Raw genomic sequence first — 10,512 nt, 5'->3', positions numbered from 1 at the left:
ACCAATATTATTAGTATTAATTGAAAAGTAATTTGTTTAACATTAATGAAATACTATTTATTTTAAAAATATTATTATTAATTAAAAAATAATTTGTTTAACATTAGTAATATTAATAAATGATTTCAATTTAAATTTGGTTTAGGTGGGCTAAAACGCTTCATCGTTATTAATGTCATGTCACTGAAAATTGATCCCAAATTTATAAAGGGACTAAAATTTTGAAAAAACATTTCAAAAAAATTTCAAAATTCTGGATTTTAAATTAAAGAATAAAAAATTAAAAAAATATAAAAATAGAGGAACCAAATTGAAATTAAGCTAAAAGTTAATTTTTTTTTACCAAATATAGTGATAGACACCGAGCTCTTAAGCTAAAGGTATTTATCCTATGGTTAAATATTAACTGATACACAAAAATACATTGTTAATCACGCACGCACAGGATGCATCCTATTTTTTAGAGGCGCATGACTAATAATTATATGAACTCTGAATAATTAATTTTGAATTTTGACCATATAATAAATTTTAAGTATTTAATATAAAAATAAAAATTATTTAAATTTAACATTAACCTAACTAAAAAATAATTATATATAAATATAAAAGCGTAATCATTTATAAAATAAAATTAATTATTTAAATATTTTCTGCAATGTCAAAAACATAATGTTGTGATTAATTAAAAAAATTAAAGTCGCAAAATAATAAAATACCTCATGATCCTTTGTTTTCATAAATCTAATAAGTTACGAGTGTAATTATAATTGTGTGTCAATTTATATTGAAAGAGTAATATAAATATTAAAATATTTATATTTTACAAATTTATTTAAAATTATAATCTCAAAAGTTTGAGACATCGCGATAAAAGCCTCGAAATTTAATTAGAGTTCAAAGTAGTATAAAGAAAGTTGAATTAATTAGAAAAATTATAAACTTTTATAAATAACCTTCTGTGAATTTTATTTATATATATATATATATATATATATATATATATATATATATATATATATATATATATATATATATATATTTAATTATAAATATTTTATTAAAATAAACTATATTTTAAAAAAAATTAATATTAATATAATAAAATTAAACAATTTATCTTTTTATATAAAAATAATGAGTTAAAAGGTAGTGAACTGATAGTATAAAATAGTTTTACACTGCCATCCAATAGAAAATCATAAATGTGTCATGTCATTAAATTTTTTTTAAATAAAAAAATGGTTTAATTGGATAATGGGTGGTGATTGGTTGACAATATAAAAATATTATATACTCACAGTGCATCACCCCTTTTCTTAAAAATAATAGATAAAATTATTTATAATAAATTTTTTAAATATTTAATCATAAAATTTATTAAAAATGAAAAAAACAATATATTGTGTGACTGATGGATTACTGTTCGGATACTCAAAAATTCATATCTCCTGGTCGGATTATTGTTTTGAAGCAAGATTTATACCTAAAGTTTCGTCTCGAGGTCTACTCCATTTCATTTGTTGGGTTCGATAATTTATTATGTGAAGAAGGTTCTCGAATTCGCAAATTACTTGAGTATTTTACAGTGAAAAATGATGCTGAACCACAACCTTTTGGATGCTTAAAAATTCATATCTTACAATTCGCTTGCTCAATTCGGATCATTTTTTAACACAAGCTTCATCTCATTATTCTCGACATTTCATATGTTCGGACCGTCGATTGATTCTTCGCCAAAAACCCCAAAAGTTGCAAGAGTGTCATGTCATAATGTGTATCGGGTATGTTGCGGTAGATTCAAAAATTCATAACTACCTTATTTTTTATCGAATCTGAACGATTTCAGTGGGAAATTTTGCTAGGGGCTTTGGCTACAACTTTGTTTCAAGTCCCGAGTTCGTACGGTGTTCCAAAGATTTCCGTTTTCGGTTTATTTTGCGAAATGGAAGTGCGAAACTGATAAAAAGGCCTGGATGTTGCGTCACTGTAAAATTCATAACTCGTTCAATTTTTATCGTAAGAGGCTATCTTTTGACACGGCGTCCTTGACTCAGAGGACTACAAGTTTTTCATTAAGGTCAAGTCGAGACTCTAATCCGAAGGGCTTGAAATCAGGACTCGTTTGCCAAATAAGCTAAAAAGTGACTTATTTAATTTTTGAAAATTATGACGTCTCGTCGTTTAAATGCGTCGAACGCACTCAATTTTTATCGTATGATGTCTGTTCTTGTTGCGTTGTGTCCGTGACTCAGTAGAGCACAATTTCACCAAAGACTCAGAGTCGGAATTATTCACCAATTTTTGTGGGGTTCGTTTTAGCACCAAATAAGCTAAAAATAATTTTTTTTCCATTACATATCATTTTCCTCCACTTTCAAAATTCAGAATTTGAACTCTCCTATATACAATTTTTTTTCGCCCTTTTCCCTCGTAACTTCAATTCACCCAAAAATTTCACAAAACTCTTTTCTCATTTCTCTCCCAACTTCTAAAAGATCAAAAACCAAAAAATGTCAAAACTCCTCATAAACTCTTCAAGAACACTCATCAAGAAAAAGGGATAATCATCATCAAGCATCAAGGATCTCTCTTTCATTCTCTCTTCGTGAACTCCCTTCGTGCCAACCTTCCTCCGCCGCTGCAAGTTCCCGCCGGCGAACCCTCCATCTCCTCCGCGACCGCACCGCGCGACACAGTCTCTTTACGATGCTTTCTCCGCGCGCGAACAACGGCTGTTCGTCCTCCTTCTCTGATCGCGTTTCTCTGATCGCGACAACCTCCTTATAATCTTCTCATCTTCAATCTTTTGGTAATTCACTATAACTCATACTTGAATTATTGATGTTTGATAAGGTGAAATAGCAGGACATTTGAATGTGATGAATAATTGATTGAACTATGAAGTTTAGTTTTGATTGATTGAAACATAAGGTTTAGTGTTGATTGTTGTTGATGATATATTCTTGATGCTCATTAACTAAATTGAGGCACACTAAGTGTTTGTTAAATCGATTGTGAGAGTTACAACATCTTGATTGTGTTGTTGTGTTGTTGATTAAATGTGAGTAATGCTGAATTTTGAGGATGGAAGTTGTTTTGGTTCAACTTTTTAGCATAATTTTTAACTTGAACATGACAATTGGTGATGATATTTGAAGTGGTAGACTAATGCATAATGCTGAATATTTGACAATGGAACTTGTTGTTGTTGATCTTGGAGCATATTCTTAGTAGAAAGTTGTTAACATGTCATTTGGTGATGCTTTTGGAAGTGGTTCTTAAATGAGAATCTTCTAAATTTTCAAGAACCTTAGGGATTTTAAGTGATATACTTGTTGCTTGGTTCATATTTTGATTGCTTATGAGTGTGTTGATTATGTGTTCAAATGTGCTAAATCTTGCAAATGAAAAATAGTGAACATGCTGAATTTTTGAACTTAAATGTGTTGCCATGAGATGATTATATTGTTGATGCTTAATTGCTCCAAGCTCTTGAAAAGTGATGATGATGCCACTAGTTGTGTTACTTAATTTCATTGTGTCAAATAATCATGATATTGGATGTGTATTGAAAGCTTGAATGTGAAAGTCACTTGTGGATTGTTATAATGTTGATATTTCTCGGCATGGAATTTAGTTATACTTTGTTAATTCTTGAAAATGAATATAACATGAACATGCTTAATTGTTGATTGCATTCTTGAAGATATGGAACACATGCTTGTTTGGTAACATGAATTTGAGAAACTACATGAACATGAATTGTTGATAATTGCTTTGTTCTTAAATTTTGTGGAATCATGTGAGCTTACCTAGTTGTCGTAAATTGATATTTTTGTGATGACTAATTGATGCACAAAACTTGAAATCATATTGATTGTCATATGTCATACATACTTGAAGTCATGTCTCTATATACCAAACTTCCATGTCTTGCTTGCTTACTCTTGTGCTAATTGCTCTCTTTACTTCAATTTTAAGATCAAAACCCTGAGCAAGAATTTTTTTAAGAAATCCACTTTAAATCGCACAACCTTCTAAAATTGCTCACCTTCTGGTGCATGTTCTGTACCTGGGTAGTTTTTTTCTTCTAGAGTGCAAGTGGGAAAGACTTATTCGCCTAACCAACGCCTTCCAGTTCCAACTATTTAGAGTTTTAGGGTTAGTTTTCATTCCTTTATGCAAATTGTTAGTTTTTTTTATGGTTATGTTTTTCTGATTTTGCTTTAAAAGTTTGTAATTTATTGAATGATTACAAATTTGGGTCAATAATTTGTTATTTTCTTTGACTGATTATTTTATTATTTAAGTTTCATAATTTCTAATTATGTTTTAACATCTCAGATTCATTTTCCTAAAATTGCACACATCTCCTATAAGAAAGAAATTTAAAACAAATGATTTATGTGATATACAATTTCGCAAGAACATATTGGGTTTTCAATTCAATTGAATATCAAAAGACATACATTGCTCCCTATAAATATATGTTTCATAATAATATATTACATACATCTTTTAAGAGATTGTAACATGCTTCTACCTTAGATGTGGTATACGAATACCAACATTAATTTACAAAACGTTAGATATATAAAATTCCTCTGATTTTGTTTTATTAGTTTGTGATTTTATTTGAAATGATAAAAAAAATTGAAAAATGATTTGAGATTTTAATCAATTTGATTTTAATAGTTTGTGATTATGTATCACTCACTTATGACCTAAGATTCTATTTTTAATAATGAAGAAATTTGAAACTTATTAGTTAGATGATTCACAATTTTGTGAGAATATTTATATTTTAATTCAATTGAATACACAATATGATGGTAAAAAGAAATTTATGCTAATGCAAGCAAGTTATTCAACAAATATGCAAATACGTTTTCTCGCTACATGGTAACTAATTTAGTGTTATCGTTATCGTAGGAAAGAGAGATTTCCCTTAGATATATATCTAGTGCAAAGAAGGACTATTGAAGTCAACAAATTGAAAAACGCTTTTTAGTCAAGGTAACTAATTTAATTATTTAATTACCACTGATTTTGTCTTAATAGTCTTTTTGCTTTAATGATTAGTGATTTTCTTTAAATGATTCTTTTATTATTTGGTTTTTATTAATTTATGATAATCTTGCAATGATTTATGATTTAAGAATCCTTTTTAGCAAGAAAGGAATATGAAAAGATAGATCATTGGTAAATGATGCAGTCAAGACTATAGTTGTAAGTTTATATTGAATATTTTGTTTTTATGTATTTTTTATTTTAAACATGAAATATAAACATTATAAAATTGAATTTTTATTTAGGAACAAATAGAAGAGGGTTTGACACAAAGTACTAATGATAAATTAGAAGTTTATCCTAAAGATGTTCTCGGTAGAGTGCTTGGACCAGAGCATTCTGGGAGAGTGTGTTGCATGGGAATGAGAGCAATACCAATTGGAGCATTTAGGCACACTAGACTGCGAATTTCATATTTGAGTTATTCTTCACCTGATGTTGCAGTATCATCATCATCATCTAACCATTGGCAAAAGAAGTACAACTACTTAGAATCTTAAATTCAAACCATCTGGAGTTAATTCAAGACCTATGTCATAATAAAGGAAGGGAAGATACCTGAAAAACTAATTGGCCTATTTGATAAACCACATGTAAGTTTCCTTTAAATATGTTATTTTTCATAAAATTAGTGTTCACTTTTATTCTAAGATGATACCTAATATATCTTCATATATAAATGCATAGTTTATACAATATTTTTGTTATAAGTCATGGGTATTCACAGCTACTGCAAGTACATTAGGCCGAGACTTCGAGAGTACTTTGAAATGCTTAACTCACACATAAAATTGATCTATTAGTTGGGATTTATTGGTGATAGCAATCTCACTGTCTTGAATTTTTAAATTTTGTTAATTTACTTGGTTTTTCAAATGTTTGGTTTGTTGGTTTTCATGTTGAGACCTCAAACAATTTTGGTTTTGAAAACAGTAAGTGTTTTCTAGATATTACAAGTGTTGTTAGTACAATTATGGTAATTATGTTGCTCATTGTTAAAATTTCTATGTTTATTGGTTTTCAAAGTTAGTTGGGTTGTACTTTAGGTCATAGTTTTGATGTTTACTTGAAGAAAATTTTCTTTATCAAATAAATGTTATCTTCATGCAAAAAAAATTAAAACTAAATTTAATTAGGTTTTGTTTTTAATAGGGTTATCATTTATGAGTGTATAACTATGTTTTTACTAGGTAAATGATGCTCCAACTTTTCATAATTCACCAAGCATGCCTATCTCACCATTGGATGCTAGTATGTCTAACTCACCTTTGGATGCTAGATCATCATCAAATGCAAGAAATATTTGAAGTTATTAAAAATTGGCTTACTGCAAACATACATTTAGAATTTTAGGAATTTTAAGCTTTGTTTTAAAAATTATAATTTATTTGAGGTATTAATGTTGATTGATGTCTGTTCCATTAACAAAATCAATGTCTAATGTTCCTTGGATTGTTGATTTAATGAAAACTTTGTGGATATTTAAAAAAATTGTTGAATATTTTACATATGATGTAAATTAGATATTTGATTATATTTCTAACATATTTTTACCAATACTAAATACATGTGATAATAATGAGCTTAAAAATTTCATAACTAAATCACTAATAAAGGAGTTAAAGAACTCCTGCAATATACAAATTAAATAAATAATGCTGTAAATGTTTTATAAAAATATCTCATATAAAAGGGGTTACTAACCCCTGAAATAAAACTCGATACCAGGAGTAAAAAAAAAGGTCGTGTACTGATTGTGGCAATTCTCTTTGTGTGAGTTTTAAAATCTCCCGCTAAATATTTAGTGGGGGTGCAAAACCCCCGCAAAACGTATAAATAACCTCTGCTATTTGACTTATTTTTTGTAGTGATTACGAATTTCGAGAATCCAACCCGATTAGAAACAATTCAAAATTGTGTCTGGTGGTAACCCTATCACCTTTTTGCCATGTTTTTCAAAATAGGCTTGATATTTAGTAACAGACCCATGTTGGCGTAATTAAAATAACTAAGCTTTGTGATTTTCGTAAGTCGATGGGCCAAAACGTATCTCCACAGCTCTAGAGAATGCAACCAACGTGGTAAGTCCATTACTTTGAAACATCCATTTGTACCAACCGACAACATCGCCTTTCATATAAAAAGCTGCCATGGGTAATCTTTTTTCGTGGGGAACATTATAAAATGCGAAGAACTGTTCGGCTTGAAAATGCCATTCAAAAACGTCACTCGCATCGAAAATACTAAGTTTAATCTTTGGGGATCAAAAAGAGGGGTTTAGTAGTGAGTATTATTGGAGAGTGTAAGGGTTGGTTTGTGTTGGTTGGGGCTGGGTGTTATAAGGAAATGGGGAAAGGGAGTTGCTTGTGATTGGGTTACTGTGTTTTAAAGGGGAAGAGGAGAGTAAAACTAGGTTGTTGGGTGAGGATGTTTGGTGGTTGGATGTAGTTTGGGGGAAAAGGGTTTGTAAAGGATTAGGTGAAGGGTTGAAAGGCAGAGTTTTCGGAATGGATAGAAGGGTGTGGCCGAGTAAAGGAAGGTGGTTATGGCGGTGGTGGTGTGTAAAGTTGTGTGGAGGTTAGGGTTGAGTTAGTTCGTGTGAAGGATGTTGATAGGGGTATGGTTGCGGTGCTGGGAGTGACTCTAGGTGTTGAGGTTGGTGTAGATTTAGGGGTGGAGATGGCGGTAGATTTGGGTATGGCGGAAGAGGCTACAATCATGGCTGCAAATTGACGAGTCATGAGGTCTGTGAGGGAGGCAAAATTATTGTTCATGGTTGTCTCGAGATTGTTATGGTTTGTATTGATTTGTCCCAACTGCAAAACAACTGCTTGGTTATTTGCTTCCATGGTAGATTTTAGGTTTTCATGTGTAGAAATGAGGTCATCAGTAGTGGTTTATGGCTTGGAGAGTCTCGTCTAAGTCTTTGGGAGTACGGTTAGAAAGTTTAGGAGGAATTGAGGAAGATGAAAGCACTAAATGATATAAAACGGATTCTACTGCTACTACAAATTAGTGTTCTTCAGAAGATTAAAACAATAAAAGGAAAGGAAAGTAAAGACATATTTAATTTCTGCATAATATTATAATTCACTTCTCCTTGCTATAAATACAAGGGTTAAATAGGCTGACTACAAAACAACTCTGAGCCAAGCTCACTTGAAGGAAAAACAAAGTATTTAAACCAAAATAAAATATTTTTAATTCATAATATAATCTTGCTGCCAGCTGGGTTTCTTCAATGTTCTAATGGGTCTATCACATATACACCCATAACACAATCTAAGAAACAAAAACGGAAAAATCTAGAGATAATGCAAATGAGGTTGTAAGCGCAATTAAAACGGTAATGGAAGCACGCAAAAGCACTTGTTAGCAGATAAGCAGTAACCATCTCTACAACCTTTAGAAAGACAATACAATTTGCATTCTTCATCGCTGCATGGACTTTTTAATGTTTGTGCCATCATCTCTGCAATCATCCATCAGTCAGACATTATGATTAACACTCAAATAATGATATTTAGAAGCTTTTTATTGTTTTAAAAAACACTTTAAATTTATACTTTTAAAAATGTTTGTCATTAAAAAAAAACTACTCATAAAATAAAAATTGGGTTAAATATGTTTTTAGTCCCTATAAATATGCGATCTTGCATTTTTAGTCCCTATAAAATTTTTCTTCAATGAATGGTCCTTCTAAAAATTTTATGCATGCAATTTCAGTCCCTCCTGTTTTCTAAAATTTTAAAAACTGTTTAATTACCCTTTAATTTTTAAATTTTTTAATAATTTTTTTTATATATGTTTAGAATACTGTAAAATATTTATTTACCAAGTTTTAGAAATTTTTAAAACGAGAAGAATTAAATATGAATTTTTCAAATTTCAAAAAATAATGATAAAAGTAATGAAAATCTCAACTTTGAAATTAAATTTTGAATTTTCTTTTTTTCTAGGAACTTTTTAAAACATTACGAATAGGGATGGCAAAAAAACCCATACCCACGGATATCCGCGGATAAAATCCGTCACGGGCACGGGTTGGATAGCTTAATGGATATCCATGGGTATTATAAACGGATATTTAGTGACCCGTTTACTTACGGGTACGGATACAGATTTGATGGTATCCATACCCGCGGGTATCCATATCCGTTAATAGTGATTAAAATCACTTAAATATCCTTTTAAAATTAGTATACTTGAATATCTTTTCAATATCAATTAGTATACTTAAATATTCTTTTAACATTTTGTCACATTCTACATCAATATTCATTATAAGATGCTTTTGAATTTAATATAGTAAATGTATAACACATACTTTTCCATTAATAAAAAAATAAATTTTTATTTAATATATAAAAAATTAGTAAATTTCAATTAAAAAAAGTATCCATGGATATCCGTAAATACCCGCGGATATTTAAAATATCACGGATACCCACCCGACAGATATCCACACGGGTATGGGGCGGATATGGATATCATTTTTACTAAACGGATGGGTAGCGGGAGACTAGTATCCGTGCCCATGGATATCCATTGCCATCCCTAATTACGAATATGTCTGCAAAATAATCATTCTAAAATGTACATCGGTTTGACAGTAGGGACTGAAACTAGGTGCATAATAATTTTATAAGGACCATTCATTGAAGAAAAATTTTATAGGGACTAAAAATGCAGGGTCGCATATTTATAGGGACTAAAAACGTATTTAACCCATAAAAATAACACTGGTTTTGAAAAGGAGGAGTAAGACTTACCAGAAGGAAGGAGAATAAGCAAAATAAAAAATAATGTAATGTGTGTCTTGTTCATGATTACCACACACTGAATACAACAATCAGTTATCTATTTATAAAGGTAGAGATTTAAAACTTTATATTTTATTTAAAAACCTTGGCTTTTAACTTCATTTCGTAGTTGATGTTCCTTCGGTTATGAAATTAGTTACAAGTACTTTATTAGAACTCACCAAACACCTAAAATATATGCACCTCTTCTACACCACCTTAAATATATTCTATGAATATAAGAATTAATTAGAGGCACACATACCTAACAAAAATTTAAAAAACATAAAATATATGCACCCTTTCTACACCATCTTACATATACTCCATGAATATAAGAATTAATTAGTTATATAATTGCTTGCAAAATAAAAATATTTAAAAATATAAAATTAAATAAATTTGATTTTTATGAAAAATTAAAATTTTTTTAAATGTTTTTTTATCCTTTAATTTGCGTGTTTTAAACAATTGGTTCCCTATTTAAAAATCAGCGATTTTAGTCCCCTGATTTTGATGACTTCTGGATTTTTGTGAACCCCACAATTTTGCTTATGTCGCATTGCAATAATTACTATGGTTTAAAAATTATTTTTAATTACATGGAATGGCTAACTAGGATAATTTATTTTTTAAT

General features: G+C 29.7%; 1 long non-coding RNA gene across 1 annotated transcript; it reads right to left on the bottom strand.

The window, feature by feature from the left end:
• Window positions 1-8,118: 8,118 nt before the first annotated feature.
• LOC131655440 (uncharacterized) lies at window positions 8,119-10,024 on the bottom strand. Its single transcript, XR_009299763.1, has 2 exons — window positions 9,846-10,024; window positions 8,119-8,545 (listed from the first exon to the last, which is right to left on the bottom strand). It is a non-coding gene; the product is annotated as an uncharacterized LOC131655440 (long non-coding RNA).
• Between the last annotated feature and the right edge of the window lie 488 nt (window positions 10,025-10,512).

This window comes from Vicia villosa, linkage group LG3, assembly GCF_029867415.1.
Source record: "Vicia villosa cultivar HV-30 ecotype Madison, WI linkage group LG3, Vvil1.0, whole genome shotgun sequence".
Lineage (NCBI taxonomy): Eukaryota > Viridiplantae > Streptophyta > Magnoliopsida > Fabales > Fabaceae > Vicia > Vicia villosa.
This window is presented reverse-complemented; position numbering and strand designations above follow the sequence as displayed.